A 22,622-nucleotide genomic window follows, 5' to 3' on the forward strand; every position below is an offset into this window, starting at 1 on the left:
TGTTTCCCTGAGCAGGAAGGTCTGGAATTGAAAATACAGAGGACATTAAACAACATTCACTCAGTACATGGCACTCATTTTGGTTTATACGCTCGAAATTGAGCTATGAGCGAGGTGTGAAGAGTGTCAGGATGGCCGAGTGGTCTAAGGCGCTGCGTTCCGGTCGCAGCCTCCCTTGGAGGTGTGGGTTTAAATCCCACTTCTGACAAGTGTATTTTGCGAGGTGGATACATTTTTGGACTTTTTTTTCCCAAGCACCGTATCAAAAACAATGTCAACGGTTTCTGTAAATTATCGATAAGATCTATTTTCCGTTGCTTGCACTAATTGCCTGAAGTTGGCTAAATCGCAGTAAATCGGTAAAGCAGGAAATCACAGCATCTTCAACAAATCGTGATAGAGGGGCCGAGATAAAGGTTTCGACCCTACATATCAAAAGCGCAGCTGTCAATAGTTCAGCAGGTTCACAGTGCAGAAGGTTCAGTTGCACCAGGGTCCCCTGCGTCCCAATCAGAGCTGGTTTTTAACTTCTGTATTCAGGGGATGAGAGGGGTGTGTTGCGTCGTGCACACACAGTGCCTGTTTTGCAGAGAAGTTTTAATAAATACACAAAGAATAATATGGAGTCATTGGCCACGAGGAACACCTTCCCTGGCCTTTTATTCTCTCCGGTTCCACGTCACCGCGCCTACCATCCAACTCCAAAACTCGGGGGAGACTAACACTCCCTACCTCCCTTGGTGTGCATCATAGGCGTGCCCATGACGAACACAACATTTCTCCTTAACCAATACAAAACAAACATAGCTGCTCAAAAAAAAGATACTATACTAATCCAGTATACAAGAATAGTACACAACAAGAAATGCCACATTCAGTCAATTCACCCTGAATCCTTGCAGCCGCGTTGAGCATGGCGGTCGAGGACTCAAACTGTACCGTTCAAGTCCTTGTCTCAGAGGCACTGAGTTGATTGGTATGGAGCCAGGCACCTCCTGATCTGAATCTTGAACTGGCTCCAAATTCTGCATGTCCACACCCCTTGTAGTAGATGATTGAGAATTAGTAGCAGTCACCACCGGCCATGTGCACTGGCTCAAACTTCTGCATGTCCACACCCCAAGTAGTCGATGATTGAGAATTAGTAGCAGTCACCACCGGATTCACTGTCAGGATGATCCATCCTCTCTCCTTCATCAGCTTCAGATCCCACTGTTTCCCTGAGCAGGAAGGTCTGGAATTGAAAATACAGAGGACATTAAACAACATTCACTCAGTACATGGCACTCATTTTGGTTTATAAGCTGGAAATTGAGCCATCAGTGCAGTGTCAAGAGTGTCAGGATGGCCGAGTGGTCTAAGGCGCTGCGTTCAGGTCGCAGTCTCCTTTGGAGGCATGGGTTCGAATCCCACTTCTGACAAGTGTCTTTTGCGAGGTGGATACATTTTTGGACTTTTTTTTCCAAGCACCCGTATCAAAAACAATGTCAACAGTTTCTGTAAATTATCAATAAGATCTATTGTCCGTTGCTTGCAGTAATTTCCTGAAGTTGGCTAAATCGCAGTAAATCGGTAAAGCGGGAAATCACAGCATCTTCAACAAATCGTGAAAGAGGGGCAGAGATAAAGGTTTCGACCCTACATATCAAGAGCGCAGCTGTCAATAGTTCAGCAGGTTCACAGTGCAGAAGGTTCAGTGGCACCAGGGTCCCCTGCGTCCCAATCACAGCTGGTTTTTAACTTCTGTATTCAGGGCATGGGAGGGGTGTGTTGCATCGTGCACACACGGTGCCTGTTTCGCAGATAAGTTTTAATAAATACACAGAGAATAATATAGAGTCATTGGCCACGAGGAACACCTTCCCTGACCTTTTATTCTCTCCGGTTCCACGTCACCGCGCCTACCATCCAACTCCAAAACTCGGGGGAGACTAACACTCTCTACCTCCCTTGGTGTGCATCATAGGCGTGCCCATGACGAACACAACATTTCTCCTTAACCAATACAAAACAAACATAGCTGCTCAAAAAAAAGATACTATACTAATCCAGTATACAAGAATAGTACACAACAAGAAATGCCACATTCAGTCAATCCACCCCGAATCTTTGCAGCCGCGTTGAGCATGGCGGTCGAGGACTCAAACTGTACCGTTCAAGTCCTTGTCTCAGAGGCACTGAGTTGATTGGTATGGAGCCAGGCACCTCCTGATCTGAATCTTGAACTGGCTCCAAATTCTGCATGTCCACACCCCTTGTAGTAGATGATTGAGAATTAGTAGCAGTCACCACCGGCCATGTGCACTGGCTCAAACTTCTGCATGTCCACACCCCAAGTAGTCGATGATTGCGAATTAGTAGCAGTCACCACCGGATTCACTGTCAGGATGATCCATCCTCTCTCCTTCACCAGCTTCAGATCCCACTGTTTCCCTGAGCAGGAAGGTCTGGAATTGAAAATACAGAGGACATTAAACAACATTCACTCAGTACATGGCACTCATTTTGGTTTATAAGCTGGAAATTGAGCCATCAGTGCAGTGTCAAGAGTGTCAGGATGGCCGAGTGGTCTAAGGCGCTGCGTTCAGGTTGCAGTCTCCTTTGGAGGCGTGGATTTGAATCCCACTTCTGACAAGTGTCTTTTGCGAGGTGGATACATTTTTGGACTTTTCTTTTCCAAGCACCCGTATCAAAAACAATGTCAACAGTTTCTGTAAATTATCGATAAGATCTATTGTCCGTTGCTTGCACTAATTTCCTGAAGTTGGCTAAATCGCAGTAAACCAGTAAAGCGGGAAATCACAGCATCTTGAACAAATCGTGATAGAGGGGCAGAGATAAAGGTTTCGACCCTACATATCAAGAGCGCAGCTGTCAATAGTTCAGCAGGTTCACAGTGCAGAAGGTTCAGTGGCACCAGGGTCCCCTGCGTCCCAATCACAGCTGTTTTTTAACTTCTGTATTCAGGGCATGAGAGGGGTGTGTTGCATCGTGCACACACAGTGCCTGTTTCGCAGATAAGTTTTAATAAATACTCAGAGAATAATATAGAGTCATTGGCCACGAGGAACACCTTCCCTGACCTTTTATTCTCTCCGGTTCCACGTCACCGCGCCTACCATCCAACTCCAAAACTCAGGGGAGACTAACACTCCCTACCTCCCTTGGTGTGCATCATAGGCGTGCCAATGACGAACACAACATTTCTCCTTAACCAATACAAAACAAACATAGCTGCTCAAAAAAAAGATACTATACTAATCCAGTATACAAGAATAGTACACAACAAGAAATGCCACATTCAGTCAATCCACCCCGAATCCTTGCAGCCGCGTTGAGCATGGCGGTCGAGGACTCAAACTGTACCGTTCAAGTCCTTGTCTCAGAGGCACTGAGTTGATTGGTATGGAGCCAGGCACCTCCTGATCTGAATCTTGAACTGGCTCCAAATTCTGCATGTCCACACCCCTTGTAGTAGATGATTGAGAATTAGTAGCAGTCACCACCGGCCATGTGCACTGGCTCAAACTTCTGCATGTCCACACCCCATGTAGTCGATGATTGAGAATTAGTAGCAGTCACCACCGGATTCACTGTCAGGATGATCCATCCTCTCTCCTTCATCAGCTTCAGATCCCACCGTTTCCCTGAGCAGGAAGGTCTGGAATTGAAAATACAGAGGACATTAAACAACATTCACTCAGTACATGGCACTCATTTTGGTTTATACGCTCGAAATTGAGCCATGAGCGAGGTGTGCAGAGTGTCAGGATGGCTGAGTGGTCTAAGGCGCTGCGTTCAGGTCGCAGCCTCCCTTGGAGGTGTGTGTTTAAATCCCACTTCTGACAAGTGTATTTTGCAAGGTGGATACATTTTTGGACTTTTGCTTCCCAAGCACCGTATCAAAAACAATGTCAACAGTTTCTGTAAATTATCGATAAGATCTATTTTCCGTTGCTTGCACTAATTGCCTGAAGTTGGCTAAATCGCAGTAAATCGGTAAAGCAGGAAATCACAGCATCTTCAACAAATCGTGATAGAGGGGCCGAGATAAAGGTTTCGACCCTACATATCAAAAGCGCAGCTGTCACTAGTTCAGCAGGTTCACAGTGCAGAAGGTTCAGTGGCACCAGTGTCCCCTGCGTCCCAATCAGAGCTGGTTTTTAACTTCTGTATTCAGGGGATGGGAGGGGTGGGGGTGTTGCGTCGTGCACACACAGTGCCTGTTTTGCAGAGAAGTTTTAATAAATACACAAAGAATAATATGGAGTCTTTGGCCACGAGGAACACCTTCCCCTACCTTTTATTCTCTCCGATTCCACATCACCGCACCTACCATCCAACTCCAAAACTCGGGGGAGACTAACACTCCCTACCTCCCTTGGTGTGCATCATGGGCTTGCCCATGACGAACACAACATTTCTCCTTAACCAATACAAAACAAACATAGCTGCTCAAAAAAAAGATACTATACTAATCCAGTATACAAGAATAGTACACAACAATAAATACCACATTCAGTCAATCCACCCCGAATCCTTGCAGCCGCGTTGAGCATGGCGGTCGAGGACTCAAACTGTACCGTTCAAGTCCTTGTCTCAGAGGCACTGAGTTGATTGGTATGGAGCCAGGCACCTCCTGATCTGAATCTTGAACTGGCTCCAAATTCTGCATGTCCACACCCCCTGTAGTAGATGATTGAGAATTAGTAGCAGTCACCACCGGCCATATGCACTGGCTCAAAATTCTGCAAGTCCACACCCCATGTAGTAGATGATTGAGAATTAGTAGCAGTCACCACAGGGTCCACTGTCAGGATGATCCATCCTCTCTCCTTCGTCAGCTTCAGATCCCACTGTTTTCCCTGAGCAGGAAGGTCTGGAATTGAAAATACAGAGGACATTAAATTACATTCACTCAGTACATGGCACTCATTTTGGTTTATAAGCTAGAAATTGAGCCATCAGTCTGGTGTCAAGAGTGTCAGGATGGCCGGGTGGTCTAAGGTGCTGTGTTCAGGTCACAGTCTCCCTAGGAAACGTGGGTTCAAACCCCTCTTCTGACAAGTGTCTTTTGCGAGGTGGATACATTTTTTGACTTTTTTTTCCAAGCACCCTTATCAAAAACAATGTCAACAGTTTCTGTAAATTATCGATAAGATCTATTGTCCGTTGGTTGCACTAATTGCCTGAAGTTGGCTAAATCGCAGTAAATCAGTAAAGCAGGAAATCACAGCATCTTCAACAAATCGTGATAGAGGGGCCGAGATAAAGGTTTCGACCCTACATATCAAAAGCACAGCTGTCCATAGTTCAGCAGGTTCACAGTGCAGAAGGTTCAGTGGCACCAGGGTCCCCTGCGTCCCAATCACAGCTGGTTTTTAACTTCTGTATTCTGGGCATGGGAGGGGTGTGTTGCATCGTGCACACACAGTGCCTGTTTCACAGATAAGTTTTAATAAATACACAGAGAATAATATAGAGTCATTGGCCACGAGGAACACCTTCCCTGACCTTTTATTCTCTCCGGTTCCACGTCACCTCGCCTACCATCCAACTCCAAAACTCGGGGGAGACTAACACTCCCTACCTCCCTTGGTGTGCATCATAGGCGTGCCCATGACGAACACAACATTTCTCCTTAACCAATACAAAACAAACATAGCTGCTAAAAAAAAAGATACTATACTAAACCAGTATACAAGAATAGTACACAACAAGAAATGCCACATTCAGTCAATCCACCCCGAATCCTTGCAGCCGCGTTGAGCATGGCGGTCGAGGACTCAAACTGTACCGTTCAAGTCCTTGTCTCAGAGGCACTGAGTTGATTGGTATTGAGCCAGGCACCTCCTGATCTGAATCTTGAACTGGCTCCAAATTCTGCATGTCCACACCCCTTGTAGTAGATGATTGAGAATTAGTAGCAGTCACCACCGGCCATGTGCACTGGCTCAAACTTCTGCATGTCCACACCCCAAGTAGTCGATGATTGCGAATTAGTAGCAGTCACCACCGGATTCACTGTCAGGATGATCCATCCTCTCTCCTTCATCAGCTTCAGATCCCACTGTTTCCCTGAGCAGGAAGGTCTGGAATTGAAAATACAGAGGACATTAAACAACATTCACTCAGTACATGGCACTCATTTTGGTTTATAAGCTGGAAATTGAGCCATCAGTGCAGTGTCAAGAGTGTCAGGATGGCCGAGTGGTCTATGGCGCTGCGTTCAGGTTGCAGTCTCCTTTGGAGGCGTGGATTTGAATTCCACTTCTGACAAGTGTCTTTTGCGAGGTGGATACATTTTTGGACTTTTTTTTTCCAAGCACCCGTATCAAAAACAATGTCAACAGTTTCTGTAAATTATCGATAAGATCTATTGTCCGTTGCTTGCACTAATTTCCTGAAGTTGGCTAAATCGCAGTAAATCAGTAAAGCGGGAAATCACAGCATCTTCAACAAATCGTGATAGAGGGGCAGAGATAAAGGTTTCGACCCTACATATCAAGAGCGCAGCTGTCAATAGTTCAGCAGGTTCACAGTGCAGAAGGTTCAGTGGCACCAGGGTCCCCTGCGTCCCAATCACAGCTGGTTTTTAACTTCTGTATTCAGGGCATGAGAGGGGTGTGTTGGATCGTGCACACACGGTGCCTGTTTCGCAGATAAGTTTTAATAAATACACAGAGAATAATATAGAGTCATTGGCCACGAGGAACACCTTCCCTGACCTTTTATTCTCTCCGGTTCCACGTCACCGCGCCTACCATCCAACTCCAAAACTCAGGGGAGACTAACACTCCCTACCTCCCTTGGTGTGCATCATAGGCGTGCCCATGACGAACACAACATTTCTCCTTAACCAATACAAAACAAACATAGCTGCTCAAAAAAAAGATACTATACTAATCCAGTATACAAGAATAGTACACAACAAGAAATGCCACATTCAGTCAATCCACCCCGAATCCTTGCAGCCGCGTTGAGCATGGCGGTCGAGGACTCAAACTGTACCGTTCAAGTCCTTGTCTCAGTGGCACTGAGTTGATTGGTTTGGAGCCAGGCACCTCCTGATCTGAATCTTGAACTGGCTCCAAATTCTGCATGTCCACACCCCTTGTAGTAGATGATTGAGAATTAGTAGCAGTCACCACCGGCCATGTGCACTGGCTCAAACTTCTGCATGTCCACACCCCATGTAGTCGATGATTGAGAATTAGTAGCAGTCACCACCGGATTCACTGTCAGGATGATCCATCCTCTCTCCTTCATCAGCTTCAGATCCCACTGTTTCCCTGAGCAGGAAGGTCTGGAATTGAAAATACAGAGGACATTAAACAACATTCACTCAGTACATGGCACTCATTTTGGTTTATACGCTCGAAATTGAGCCATGAGCGAGGTGTGCAGACTGTCAGGATGGCCGAGTGGTCTAAGGTGCTGCGTTCAGGTCGCAGCCTCCCTTGGAGGTGTGGGTTTAAATCCCACTTCGGACAAGTGTATTTTGCAAGGTGGATACATTTTTTGACTTTTTTTTCCCAAGCACCGTATCAAAAACAATGTCAACAGTTTCTGTAAATTATCGATAAGATCTATTTTCCGTTGCTTGCACTAATTGCCTGAAGTTGGCTAAATCGCAGTAAATCGGTAAAGCAGGAAATCACAGCATCTTCAACAAATCGTGATAGAGGGGCCGAGATAAAGGTTTCGACCCTACATATCAAAAGCGCAGCTGTCAATAGTTCAGCAGGTTCACAGTGCAGAAGGTTCAGTGGCACCAGTGTCCCCTGCGTCCCAATCAGAGCTGGTTTTTAACTTCTGTATTCAGGGGATGGGAGGGGTGGGGGTGTTAGGTCGTGCACACACAGTGCCTGTTTTGCAGAGAAGTTTTAATAAATACACAAAGAATAATATGGAGTCTTTGGCCACGAGGAACTCCTTCCCCTACCTTTTATTCTCTCCGATTCCACATCACCGCACCTACCATCCAACTCCAAAACTCGGGGGAGACTAACACTCCCTACCTCCCTTGGTGTGGATCATGGGCGTGCCCATGACGAACACAACATTTCTCCTTAACCAATACAAAACAAACATAGCTGCTCAAAAAAAAGATACTATACTAATCCAGTATACAAGAATAGTACACAACAATAAATACCACATTCAGTCAATCCACCCCGAATCCTTGCAGCCGTGTTGAGCATGGCGGTCGAGGACTCAAACTGTACCGTTCAAGTCCTTGTCTCAGAGGCACTGAGTTGATTGGTATGGAGCCAGGCACCTCCTGATCTGAATCTTGAACTGGCTCCAAATTCTGCATGTCCACACCCCCTGTAGTAGATGATTGAGAATTAGTAGCAGTCACCACCGGCCATATGCACTGGCTCAAAATTCTGCAAGTCCACACCCCATGTAGTAGATGATTGAGAATTAGTAGCAGTCACCACAGGGTCCACTGTCAGGATGATCCATCCTCTCTCCTTCATCAGCTTCAGATCCCACTGTTTCCCTGAGCAGGAAGGTCTGGAATAGAAAATATAGAGGACATTAAATTACATTCACTCAGTACATGGCACTCATTTTGGTTTATAAGCTGGAAATTGAGCCATCAGTCTGGTGTCGAGAGTGTCAGGATGGCCGGGTGGTCTAAGGTGCTGTATTCAGGTCACAGTCTCCCTTGGAGACGTGGGTTCAAGCCCCTTTTCTGACAAGTGTATTTTGCAAGGTGGATACATTTTTTGACTTTTTTTCCCAAGCACCGTATCAAAAACAATGTCAACAGTTTCTGTAAATTATCGATAAGATCTATTTTCCGTTGCTTGCACTAATTGCCTGAAGTTGGCTAAATCGCATTAAATCGGTAAAGCAGGAAATCACAGCATCTTCAACAAATCGTGATAGAGGGGCCGAGATAAAGGTTTCGACCCTACATATCAAAAGCGCAGCTGTCAATAGTTCAGCAGGTTCACAGTGCAGAAGGTTCAGTGGCACCAGGGTCCCCTGCGTCCCAATCAGAGCTGGTTTTTAACTTCTGTATTCAGGGGATGGGAGGGGTGGGGGTGTTGCGTCGTGCACACACAGTGCCTGTTTTGCAGAGAAGTTTTAATAAATACACAAAGAATAATATGGAGTCTTTGGCCACGAGGAACACCTTCCCCTACCTTTTATTCTCTCCGATTCCACATCACCGCACCTACCATCCAACTCCAAAACTCGGGGGAGACTAACACTCCCTACCTCCCTTGGTGTGGATCATGGGCGTGCCCATGACGAACACAACATTTCTCCTTAACCAATACAAAACAAACATAGCTGCTCAAAAAAAAGATACTATACTAATCCAGTATAAAGAATAGTACACAACAATAAATACCACATTCAGTCAATCCACCCCGAATCCTTGCAGCCGCGTTGAGCATGGCGGTCGAGGACTCAAACTGTACCGTTCAAGTCCTTGTCTCAGAGGCACTGAGTTGATTGGTATGGAGCCAGGCACCTCCTGATCTGAATCTTGAACTGGCTCCAAATTCTGCATGTCCACACCCCCTGTAGTAGATGATTGAGAATTAGTAGCAGTCACCACCGGCCATATGCACTGGCTCAAAATTCTGCAAGTCCACACCCCATGTAGTAGATGATTGAGAATTAGTAGCAGTCACCACAGGGTCCACTGTCAGGATGATCCATCCTCTCTCCTTCATCAGCTTCAGATCCCACTGTTTCCCTGAGCAGGAAGGTCTGGAATAGAAAATATAGAGGACATTAAATTACATTCACTCAGTACATGGCACTCATTTTGGTTTATAAGCTGGAAATTGAGCCATCAGTCTGGTGTCGAGAGTGTCAGGATGGCCGGGTGGTCTAAGGTGCTGTATTCAGGTCACAGTCTCCCTTGGAGACGTGGGTTCAAGCCCCTTTTCTGACAAGTGTCTTTGCGAGGTGGATACATTTTTGGACTTTTTTTTCCAAGCACCCTTATCAAAAACAATGTCAACAGTTTCTGTAAATTATCGATAAGATCTATTGTCCGTTGCTTGCACTAATTGCCTGAAGTTGGCTAAATCGCAGTAAATCGGTAAAGCAGGAAATCACAGCATCTTCAACAAATCGTGATAGAGGGGCCGAGATAAAGGTTTCGACCCTACATATCAAAAGCACAGCTGTCCATAGTTCAGCAGGTTCACAGTGCAGAAGGTTCAGTGGCACCAGGGTCCCCTGCGTCCCAATCACAGCTGGTTTTTAACTTCTGTATTCTGGGCATGGGAGGGGTGTGTTGCATTGTGCTCACACAGTGCCTGTTTCGCAAATAAGTTTTAATAAATACACAGAGAATAATATAGAGTCATTGGCCACGAGGAACACCTTCCCTGACTTTTTATTCTCTCCGGTTCCACGTCACCTCGCCTACCATCCAACTCCAAAACTCGGGGGAGACTAACACTCCCTACCTCCCTTGGTGTGCATCATAGGCGTGCCCATGACGAACACAACATTTCTCCTTAACCAATACAAAACAAACATAGCTGCTAAAAAAAAAGATACTATACTAAACCAGTATTCAAGAATAGTACACAACAAGAAATGCCACATTCAGTCAATCCACCCCGAATCCTTGCAGCCGCGTTGAGCATGGCGGTCGAGGACTCAAACTGTACCGTTCAAGTCCTTGTCTCAGAGGCACTGAGTTGATTGGTATGGAGCCAGGCACCTCCTGATCTGAATCTTGAACTGGCTCCAAATTCTGCATGTCCACACCCCCTGTAGTAGATGATTGAGAATTAGTAGCAGTCACCACCGGCCATGTGCACTGGCTCAAAATTCAGCATGTCCACACCCCATGTAGTAGATGATTGAGAATTAGTAGCAGTCACCACCGGATCCACTGTCAGGATGATCCATCCTCTCTCCTTCATCAGCTTCAGATCCCACTGTTTCCCTGAGCAGGAAGGTCTGGAATTGAAAATACAGAGGACATTAAACAACATTCACTCAGTACATGGCACTCATTTTGGTTTATAAGCTGGAAATTGAGCCATCAGTGCAGTGTCAAGAGTGTCAGGATGGCCGAGTGGTCTAAGGCGCTGCGTTCAGGTTGCAGTCTCCTTTGGAGGCGTGGGTTTGAATCCCACTTCTGACAAGTGTCTTTTGCGAGGTGGATACATTTTTGGACTTTTTTTTTCCAAGCACCCGTATCAAAAACAATGTCAACAGTTTCTGTAAATTATCGATAAGATCTATTGTCCGTTGCTTGCACTAATTTCCTGAAGTTGGCTAAATCGCAGTAAATCGGTAAAGCGGGAAATCACAGCATCTTCAACAAATCGTGATAGAGGGGCAGAGATAAAGGTTTCGACCCTACATATCAAGAGCGCAGCTGTCAATAGTTCAGCAGGTTCACAGTGCAGAAGGTTCAGTGGCACCAGGGTCCCCTGCGTCCCAATCACAGCTGGTTTTTAACTTCTGTATTCAGGGCATGGGAGGGGTGTGTTGCATCGTGCACACATGGTGCCTGTTTCGCAGATAAGTTTTAATAAATACACAGAGAATAATATAGAGTCATTGGCCACGAGGAACACCTTCCCTGGCCTTTTATTCTCTCCGGTTCCACGTCACCGCGCCTACCATCCAACTCCAAAACTCGGGGGAGACTAACACTCCCTACCTCCCTTGGTGTGCATCATAGGCGTGCCCATGACGAACACAATATTTCTCCTTAACCAATACAAAACAAACATAGCTGCTAAAAAAAAAGATACTATACTAAACCAGTATACAAGAATAGTACACAACAAGAAATGCCACATTCAGTCAATCCACCCCGAATCCTTGCAGCCGCGTTGAGCATGGCGGTCGAGGACTCAAACTGTACCGTTCAAGTCCTTGTCTCAGAGGCACTGAGTTGATTGGTATGGAGCCAGGCACCTCCTGATCTGAATCTTGAACTGGCTCCAAATTCTGCATGTCCACACCCCCTGTAGTAGATGATTGAGAATTAGTAGCAGTCACCACCGGCCATGTGCACTGGCTCAAAATTCAGCATGTCCACACCCCATGTAGTAGATGATTGAGAATTAGTAGCAGTCACCACCGGATCCACTGTCAGGATGATCCATCCTCTCCTTCATCAGCTTCAGATCCCACTGTTTCCCTGAGCAGGAAGGTCTGGAATTGAAAATACAGAGGACATTAAATAACATTCACTCAGTACATGGCACTCATTTTGGTTTATACGCTCGAAATTGAGCCATGAGCGAAGTGTGAAGAGTGTCAGGATGGCCAAGTGGTCTAAGGCGCTGCGTTCAGGTCACAGCCTCCCTTGGAGGTGTGGGTTCAAATCCCACTTCTGACAAGTGTATTTTGCGAGGTGGATACATTTTTGGACTTTTTTTTCCCAAGCACCGTATCAAAAACAATGTCAACAGTTTCTGTAAATTATCGATAAGATCTATTTTCCGTTGCTTGCACTAATTGCCTGAAGTTGGCTAAATCGCAGTAAATCGGTAAAGCAGGAATTCACAGCATCTTCAACAAATCGTGATAGAGGGGCCGAGATAAAGGTTTCGACCCTACATATCAAAAGCGCAGCTGTCAATAGTTCAGCAGGTTCACAGTGCAGAAGGTTCAGTGGCACCAGTGTCCCCTGCGTCCCAATCAGACCTGGTTTTTAACTTCTGTATTCAGGGGATGGGAGGGGTGGGGGTGTGGCGTCGTGCACACACAGTGCCTGTTTTGCAGAGAAGTTTTAATAAATACACAAAGAATAATATGGAGTCTTTGGCCACGAGGAACACCTTGCCCTACCTTTTATTCTCTCCGATTCCACATCACCGCACCTACCATCCAACTCCAAAACTCGGGGGAGACTAACACTCCCTACCTCCCTTGGTGTGCATCATGGGCGTGCCCATGACGAACACAACATTTCTCCTTAACCAATACAAAACAAACATAGCTGCTCAAAAAAAAGATACTATACTAATCTAGTATACAAAAATAGTACACAACAATAAATACCACATTCAGTCAATCCACCCCGAATCCTTGCAGCCGCGTTGAGCATGGCGGTCGAGGACTCAAACTGTACCGTTCAAGTCCTTGTCTCAGAGGCACTGAGTTGATTGGTATGGAGCCAGGCACCTCCTGATCTGAATCTTGAACTGGCTCCAAATTCTGCATGTCCACACCCCCTGTAGTAGATGTTTGAGAATTAGTAGCAGTCACCACCGGCCATATGCACTGGCTCAAAATTCTGCAAGTCCACACCCCATGTAGTAGATGATTGAGAATTAGTAGCAGCCACCACAGGGTCCACTGTCAGGATGATCCATCCTCTCTCCTTCATCAGCTTCAGATCCCACTGTTTCCCTGAGCAGGAAGGTCTGGAATTGAAAATACAGAGGACATTAAATAACATTCACTCAGTACATGGCACTCATTTTGGTTTATAAGCTGAAAATTGAGCCATCAGTCTGGTGTCAAGAGTGTCAGGATGGCCGGGTGGTCTAAGGTGCTGCATTCAGGTCACAGTCTCCCTTGGAGACGTGGGTTGAAACCCATCTTCTGACAAGTGTCTTTGTGAGGTGGATACATTTTTGGACTTTTTTTTCCAAGCACCCTTATCAAAAACAATGTCAACAGTTTCTGTAAATTATCGATAAGAACTATTGTCCGTTGCTTGCACTAATTGCCTGAAGTTGGCTAAATCGCAGTAAATCGGTAAAGCAGGAAATCACAGCATCTTCAACAAATCGTGATAGAGGGGCCGAGATAAAGGTTTCGACCCTACATATCAAAAGCACAGCTGTCCATAGTTCAGCAGGTTCACAGTGCAGAAGGTTCAGTGGCACCAGGGTCCCCTGCGTCCCAATCACAGCTGGTTTTTAACTTCTGTATTCTGGGCATGGGAGGGGTGTGTTGCATCGTGCACACACAGTGCCTGTTTCGCAAATAAGTTTTAATAAATACACAGAGAATAATATAGAGTCATTGGCCACGAGGAACACCTTCCATGACCTTTTATTCTCTCCGGTTCCACGTCACCGTGCCTACCATCCATCTCCAAAACTTGGGGGAGACTAACACTCCCTACCTCCCTTGGTGTGCATCATAGGCGTGCCCATGACGAACACAACATTTCTCCTTAACCAATACAAAACAAACATAGCTGCTAAAAAAAAAGATACTATACTAAACCAGTATACAAGAATAGTACACAACAAGAAATTCCACATTCAGTCAATCCACCCCGAATCCTTGGAGCCGCGTTGAGCATGGCAGTCGAGGACTCAAACTGTACCATTCAAGTCCTTGTCTCAGAGGCACTGAGTTGATTGGTATGGAGCCAGGCACCTCCTGATCTGAATCTTGAACTGGCTCCAAATTCTGCATGTCCACACCCCCTGTAGTAGATGATTGAGAATTAGTAGCAGTCACCACCGGCCATGTGCACTGGCTCAAAATTCAGCATGTCCACACCCCATGTAATAGATGATTGAGAATTAGTAGCAGTCACCACCGGATCCACTGTCAGGATGATCCATCCTCTCTCCTTCATCAGCTTCAGATCCCACTGTTTCCCTGAGCAGGAAGGTCTGGAATTGAAAATACAGAGGACATTAAACAACATTCACTCAGTACATGGCACTCATTTTGGTTTATAAGCTGTAAATTGAGCCATCAGTGCAGTGTCACGAGTGTCAGGATGGCCGAGTGGTCTAAGGCACTGCGTTCAGGTCGCAGTCTCATTTGGAGGCGTGGGTTCAAATCCCACTTCTGACAAGTGTCTTTTGCGAGGTGGATACATTTTTGGACTCTTTTTTTTCCAAGCACCCGTATCAAAAACAATGTCAACAGTTTCTGTAAATTATCGATAAGATCTATTGTCCGTTGCTTGCACTAATTTCCTGAAGTTGGCTAAATCGCAGTAAATCGGTAAAGCGGGAAATCACAGCATCTTCAACAAATCGTGATAGAGGGGCAGAGATAAAGGTTTCGACCCTACATATCAAGAGCGCAGCTGTCAATAGTTCAGCAGGTTCACAGTGCAGAAGGTTCAGTGGCACCAGGGTCCCCTGCGTCCCAATCACAGCTGGTTTTTAACTTCTGTATTCAGGGCATGGGAGGGGTGTGTTGCATCGTGCATACACGGTGCCTGTTTTGCAGAGAAGTTTTAATAAATACACAAAGAATAATATGGAGTCTTTAGCCACGAGGAACACCTTCCCCTACCTTTTATTCTCTCCGATTCCACATCACCGCACCTACCATCCAACTCCAAAACTCGGGGGAGACTAACACTCCCTACCTCCCTTGGTGTGCATCATGGGCGTGCCCATGACGAACACAACATTTCTCCTTAACCAATACAAAACAAACATAGCTGCTCAAAAAAAAGATACTATACTAATCCAGTATACAAGAATAGTACACAACAATAAGTACCACATTCAGTCAATCCACCCCGAATCCTTGCAGCCGCGTTGAGCATGGCGGTCGAGGACTCAAACTGTACCGTTCAAGTCCTTGTCTCAGAGGCACTGAGTTGATTGGTATGGAGCCAGGCACCTCCTGATCTGAATCTTGAACTGGCTCCAAATTCTGCATGTCCACACCCCCTGTAGTAGATGATTGAGAATTAGTAGCAGTCACCACCGGCCATATGCACTGGCTCAAAATTCTGCAAGTCCACACCCCATGTAGTAGATGATTGAGAATTAGTAGCAGTCACCACAGGGTCCACTGTCAGGATGATCCATCCTCTCTCCTTCATCAGCTTCAGATCCCACTGTTTCCCTGAGCAGGAAGGTCTGGAATTGAAAATACAGAGGACATTAAATAACATTCACTCAGTACATGGCACTCATTTTGGTTTATAAGCTGGAAATTGAGTCATCAGTCTGGTGTCAAGAGTGTCAGGATGTCCGGGTGGTCCAAGGTGCTCCATTCAGTTCACAGTCTCCCTTGGAGATGTGGGTTCAAACCCCTCTTCTGACAAGTGTCTTTTGCAAGCTGGATACATTTTTGGACTTTTTTTTTCCAAGCACCCTTATCAAAAACAATGTCAACAGTTTCTGTAAATTATCGATAAGATCTATTGTCCGTTGCTTGCACTAATTGCCTGAAGTTGGCTACATCGCAGTAAATCGGTAAAGCAGGAAATCACAGCATCTTCAACAAATCGTGATAGAGGGGCCGAGATAAAGGTTTCGACCCTACATATCAAAAGCACAGCTGTCAATAGTTCAGCAGGTTCACAGTGCAGAAGGTTCAGTGGCACCAGGGTCCCCTGCGTCCCAATCACAGCTGGTTTTTAACTTCTGTATTCAGGGCACGGGAGGGGTGTGTTGCATCGTGCACACACAGTGCCTGTTTCGCAAATAAGTTTTAATAAATACACAGAGAATAATATAGAGTCATTGGCCACGAGGAACACCTTCCATGACCTTTTATTCTCTCCGGTTCCACGTCACCGCGCCTACCATCCAACTCCAAAGCTTGGGGGAGACTAACACTCCCTACCTCCCTTGGTGTGCATCATAGGCGTGCCCATGACGAACACAACATTTCTCCTTAACCAATACAAAACAAACATAGCTGCTCAAAAAAAAGATACTATACTAAACCAGTATACAAGAATAGTACACAACAAGAAATGCCACATTCAGTCAATCCACCCTGAATCCTTGCAGCCGCGTTGAGCATGGCAGTCGAGGACTCAATCTGTACCGTTCAAGTCCTTGTCTCAGAGGCACTGAGTTGATTGGTATGGAGCCAGGCACCTCCTGATCTGAATCTTGAACTGGCTCCAAATTCTGCATGTCCACACCCCCTGTAGTAGATGATTGAGAATTAGTAGCAGTCACCACCGGCCATGTGCAATGGCTCAAAATTCAGCATGTCCACACCCCATGTAGTAGATGATTGAGAATAAGTAGCAGTCACCACCGGATCCACTGTCAGGATGATCCATCCTCTCTCCTTCATCAGCTTCAGATCCCACTGTTTCCCTGAGCAGGAAGGTCTGGAATTGAAAATACAGAGGACATTAAACAACATTCACTCAGTACATGGCACTAATTTTGGTTTATAAGCTGGAAATTGAGCCATCAGTGCAGTGTCACGAGTGTCAGGATGGCCGAGTGGTCTAAGGCACTGCGTTCAGGTCGCAGTCTCATTTGGAGGCGTGGGTTCAAATCCCACTTCTGACAAGTGTCTTTTGCGAGGTGGATACATTTTTTGACTTTTTTTTTCCAAGCACCCGTATCAAAAACAATGTCAACAGTTTCTGTAAATTATCGATAAGATCTATTGTCCGTTGCTTGCACTAATTTCCTGAAGTTGGCTAAATCGCAGTAAATCAGTAAAGTGGGAAATCACAGCATCTTCAACAAATCGTGATAGAGGAGCAGAGATAAAGGTTTTGACCCTACATATCAAGAGCGCAGCTGTCAATAGTTCAGCAGGTTCACAGTGCAGAAGGTTCAGTGGCACCAGGGTCCCCTGCGTCCCAATCACAGCTGTTTTTTAACTTCTGTATTCAGGGCATGGGAGGGGTGTGTTGCATCGTGCACACATGGTGCCTATTTCGCAGATAAGTTTTAATAAATACACAGAGAAAAATATAGAGTCATTGGCCACGATGAACACCTTCCCTGGCCTTTTATTCTCTCCGGTTCCACGTCACCGCGCCTACCATCCAACTCCAAAACTCGGGGGAGATTAACACTCCCTACCTCCCTTGGTGTGCATCATAGGCGTGCCCATGACGAACACAACATTTCTCCTTAACCAATACAAAACAAACATAGCTGCTCAAAAAAAAGATACTATACTAATCCAGTATACAAGAATAGTACACAACAAGAAATGCCACATTCAGTCAATCCACCCCGAATCCTTGCAGCCGCGTTGAGCATGGCGGTCGAGGACTCAAACTGTACTGTTCAAGTCCTTGTCTCAGAGGCACTGAGTTGATTGGTATGGAGCCAGGCACCTCCTGATCTGAATCTTGAACTGGCTCCAAATTCTGCATGTCCACAACCCCTGTAGTAGATGATTGAGAATTAGTAGCAGTCACCACCGGCCATGTGCAGTGGCTCAAAATTCAGCATGTCCACACCCCATGTAGTAGATGATTGAGAATTAGTAGCAATCACCACCGGATCCACTGTCAGGATGATCCATCCTCTCTCCTTCATCAGCTTCAGATCCCACTGTTTCCCTGAGCAGGAAGGTCTGGAATTGAAAATACAGAGGACATTAAACAACATTCACTCAGTACATGGCACTCATTTTGGTTTATAAGCTGGAAATTGAGCCATCAGTGCAGTGTCAAGAGTGTCAGAATGGCCAAGTGGTCTAAGGCGCTGCATTTAGGTCACAGTCTCCTTTCGAGGTGTGGGTTCGAATCCCACTTCTGATGAGTGTCTTTTGCGAGGTGGATACATTTTTGGACTTTTTTTTTCCAAGCACCCGTATCAAAAACAATGTCAACAGTTTCTGTAAATTATCGATAAGATCTATTGTCCGTTGCTTGCACTAATTTCCTGAAGTTGGCTAAATCGCAGTAAATCGGTAAAGCAGGAAATCACAGCATCTTTAACAAATCGTGATAGAGGGGCCGAGATAAAGGTTTCGACCCTACATATCAAAAGCGCAGCTGTCAATAGTTCAGCAGGTTCACAATGCCGAAGGTTCAGTGGCACCAGAGTCCCCTGCGTCCCAATCACAGCTGGTTTTTTAAATTCTGTATTCAGGGGATGGGAGGGGTGGGGGTGTTGCGTCTTGCACACACAGTGCCTGTTTTGCAGAGAAGTTTTAATAAATACACAAAGAATAATATGGAGTCTTTAGCCACGAGGAACACCTTCCCCTACCTTTTATTCTCTCCGATTCCACATCACCGCACCTACCATCCAACTCCAAAACTCGGGGGAGACTAACACTCCCTACCTCCCTTGGTGTGCATCATGGGCGTGCCCATGACGAACACAACATTTCTCCTTAACCAATACAAAACAAACATAGCTACTCAAAAAAAAGATACTATACTAATCCAGTATACAAGAATAGTACACAACAATAAATACCACATTCAGTCAATCCTCCCCGAATCCTTGCAGCCGCGTTGAGCATGGCGGTCGAGGACTCAAACTGTACCGTTCAAGTCCTTGTCTCAGAGGCACTGAGTTGATTGGTATGGAGCCAGACACCTCCTGATCTGAATCTTGAACTGGCTCCAAATTCTGCATGTCAACACCCCCTGTAGTAGATGATTGAGAATTAGTAGCAGTCACCACCGGCCATATGCACTGGCTCAAAATTCTGCAAGTCCACACCCCATGTAGTAGATGATTGAGAATTAGTAGCAGTCACCACCGGATCCACTGTCAGGATGATCCATCCTCTCTCCTTCATCAGCTTCAGATCCCACTGTTTCCCTGAGCAGGAAGGTATTGAATTGAAAATACAGAGGACATTAAATAACATTCACAAAACAAACATAGCTGCTCAAAAAAAAGATACTATACTAATCTAGTATACAAGAATAGTACACAACAAGAAATGCCACATTCAGTCAATCCACCCCGAATCCTTGCAGCCGCGTTGAGCATGGCGGTCGAGGACTCAAACTGTACTGTTCAAGTCCTTGTCTCAGAGGCACTGAGTTGATTGGTATGGAGCCAGGCACCTCCTGATCTGAATCTTGAACTGGCTCCAAATTCTGCATGTCCACAACCCCTGTAGTAGATGATTGAGAATTAGTAGCAGTCACCACCGGCCATGTGCACTGGCTCAAAATTCAGCATGTCCACACCCCATGTAGTAGATGATTGAGAATTAGTAGCAATCACCACCGGATCCACTGTCAGGATGATCCATCCTCTCTCCTTCATCAGCTTCAGATCCCACTGTTTCCGTGAGCAGAAAGGTCTGGAATTGAAAATACAGAGGACATTAAACAACATTCACTCAGTACATGGCACTCATTTTGGTTTATAAGCTGGAAATTGAGCCATCAGTGCAGTGTCAAGAGTGTCAGGATGGCCAAGTGGTCTAAAGCGCTGCATTTAGATCACAGTCTCCTTTCGAGGTGTGGGTTCGAATCCCACTTCTGATGAGTGTCTTTTGCGAGGTGGATACATTTTTGGACTTTTTTTTTCCAAGCACCCGTATCAAAAACAATGTCAACAGTTTCTGTAAATTATCGATAAGATCTATTGTCCGTTGCTTGCACTAATTTCCTGAAGTTGGCTAAATCGCAGTAAATCGGTAAAGCAGGAAATCACAGCATCTTTAACAAATCGTGATAGAGGGGCCGAGATAAAGGTTTCGACCCTACATATCAAAAGCGCAGCTGTCAATAGTTCAGCAGGTTCACAATGCCAAAGGTTCAGTGGCACCAGGGTCCCCTGCGTCCCAATCACAGCTGTTTTTTTAAATTCTGTATTCAGGGGATGGGAGGGGTGGGGGTGTTGCGTCTTGCACACACAGTGCCTGTTTTGCAGAGAAGTTTTAATAAATACACAAAGAATAATTTGGAGTCTTTAGCCACGAGGAACACCTTCCCCTACCTTTTATTCTCTCCGATTCCACATCACCGCACCTACCATCCAACTCCAAAACTCGGGGGAGACTAACACTCCCTACCTCCCTTGGTGTGCATCATGGGCGTGCCCATGACGAACACAACATTTCTCCTTAACCAATACAAAACAAACATAGCTACTCAAAAAAAAGATACTATACTAATCCAGTATACAAGAATAGTACACAACAATAAATACCACATTCAGTCAATCCTCCCCGAATCCTTGCAGCCGGGTTGAGCATGGCGGTCGAGGACTCTAACTGTACCGTTCAAGTCCTTGTCTCAGAGGCACTGAGTTGATTGGTATGGAGCCAGGCACCTCCTGATCTGAATCTTGAACTGGCTCCAAATTCTGCATGTCCACACCCCCTGTAGTAGATGATTGAGAATTAGTAGCAGTCACCACCGGCCATATGCACTGGCTCAAAATTCTGCAAGTCCACACCCCATGTAGTAGATGATTGAGAATTAGTAGCAGTCACCACCGGATCCACTGTCAGGATGATCCATCCTCTCTCCTTCATCAGCTTCAGATCCCACTGTTTCCCTGAGCAGGAAGGTCTGGAATTGAAAATACAGAGGACATTAAATAACATTCACAAAACAAACATAGCTGCTCAAAAAAAAGATACTATACTAATCCAGTATACAAGAATAGTACACAACAAGAAATGCCACATTCAGTCAATCCACCCCGAATCCTTGCAGCCGCGTTGAACATGGCGGTCGAGGACTCAAACTGTACCGTTCAAGTCCTTGCTCAGAGGCACTGAGTTGATTGGTATGGAGCCAGGCACCTCCTGATCTGAATCTTGAACTGGCTCCAAATTCTGCATGTCCACACCCCTTGTAGTAGATGATTGAGAATTAGTAGCAGTCACCACCGGCCATGTGCACTGGTTCAAACTTCTGCATGTCCACACCCCAAGTAGTCGATGATTGAGAATTAGTAGCAGTCACCACCGGATTCACTGTCAGGATGATCCATCCTCTCTCTTTCATCAGCTTCAGATCCCACTGTTTCCCTGAGCAGGAAGGTCTGGAATTGAAAATACAGAGGACATTAAACAACATTCACTCAGTACATGGCACTCATTTTGGTTTATAAGCTGGAAATTGAGCCATCAGTGCAGTGTCAAGAGTGTCAGGGTGGCCGAGTGGTCTAAGGTGCTGCGTTCAGGTCGCAGTCTCCTTTGGAGGCGTGGGTTCGAATCCCACTTCTGACAAGTGTCTTTTGCGAGGTGGATACATTTTTGGACTTTTTTTTTCCAAGCACCCGTATCAAAAACAATGTCAACAGTTTCTGTAAATTATCGATAAGATCTATTGTCCGTTGCTTGCACTAATTTCCTGAAGTTGGCTAAATCGCAGTAAATCGGTAAAGCGGGAAATCACAGCATCTTCAACAAATCGTGATAGAGGGGCAGAGATAAAGGTTTCGACCCTACATATCAAGAGCGCAGCTGTCAATAGTTCAGCAGGTTCACAGTGCAGAAGGTTCAGTGGCACCAGGGTCCCCTGCGTCCCAATCACAGCTGGTTTTTAACTTCTGTATTCAGGGCATGGGAGGGGTGTGTTGCATTGTGCACACACGGTGCCTGTTTCGCAGATAAGTTTTAATAAATACACAGAGAATAATATAGATTCATTGGCCACGAGGAACACCTTCCCTGACCTTTTATTCTCTCCGGTTCCACGTCACCGCGCCTACCATCCAACTCCAAAACTCGGGGGAGACTAACACTCCCTACCTCCCTTGGTGTGCATCATAGGCGTGCCCATGACGAACACAACATTTCTCCTTAACCAATACAAAACAAACATAGCTGCTCAAAAAAAAGATACTATACTAATCCAGTATACAAGAATAGTACACAACAAGAAATGCCACATTCAGTCAATCCACCCCGAATCCTTGCAGCCGCGTTGAGCATGGCGGTCGAGGACTCAAACTGTACCATTCAAGTCCTTGTCTCAGAGGCACTGAGTTGATTGGTATGGAGCCAGGCACCTCCTGATCTGAATCTTGAAC

At 45.7% G+C, this 22,622-nt stretch overlaps 6 non-coding genes across 6 annotated transcripts; all 6 read left to right on the plus strand.

Moving 5' to 3' along the window:
• Positions 1 to 125: 125 nt before the first annotated feature.
• Positions 126 to 208, plus strand: TRNAR-CCG (transfer RNA arginine (anticodon CCG)). Its single transcript has one exon. It is a non-coding gene; the product is annotated as a tRNA-Arg (tRNA).
• Positions 209 to 1,338: 1,130 nt separating this feature from the next.
• TRNAL-CAG (transfer RNA leucine (anticodon CAG)) lies at positions 1,339 to 1,421 on the plus strand. Its single transcript has one exon. It is a non-coding gene; the product is annotated as a tRNA-Leu (tRNA).
• A 9,633-nt stretch (positions 1,422 to 11,054) lies between these two features.
• TRNAL-CAG (transfer RNA leucine (anticodon CAG)) lies at positions 11,055 to 11,137 on the plus strand. The gene has a single exon. It is a non-coding gene; the product is annotated as a tRNA-Leu (tRNA).
• A 3,558-nt stretch (positions 11,138 to 14,695) lies between these two features.
• Positions 14,696 to 14,778, plus strand: TRNAL-CAG (transfer RNA leucine (anticodon CAG)). The gene has a single exon. It is a non-coding gene; the product is annotated as a tRNA-Leu (tRNA).
• Positions 14,779 to 17,124: 2,346 nt separating this feature from the next.
• Positions 17,125 to 17,207, plus strand: TRNAL-CAG (transfer RNA leucine (anticodon CAG)). The gene has a single exon. It is a non-coding gene; the product is annotated as a tRNA-Leu (tRNA).
• A 4,526-nt stretch (positions 17,208 to 21,733) lies between these two features.
• Positions 21,734 to 21,816, plus strand: TRNAL-CAG (transfer RNA leucine (anticodon CAG)). The gene has a single exon. It is a non-coding gene; the product is annotated as a tRNA-Leu (tRNA).
• Positions 21,817 to 22,622: the final 806 nt, after the last annotated feature.

This window comes from Pleurodeles waltl, unplaced genomic scaffold, assembly GCF_031143425.1.
Source record: "Pleurodeles waltl isolate 20211129_DDA unplaced genomic scaffold, aPleWal1.hap1.20221129 scaffold_39, whole genome shotgun sequence".
Lineage (NCBI taxonomy): Eukaryota > Metazoa > Chordata > Amphibia > Caudata > Salamandridae > Pleurodeles > Pleurodeles waltl.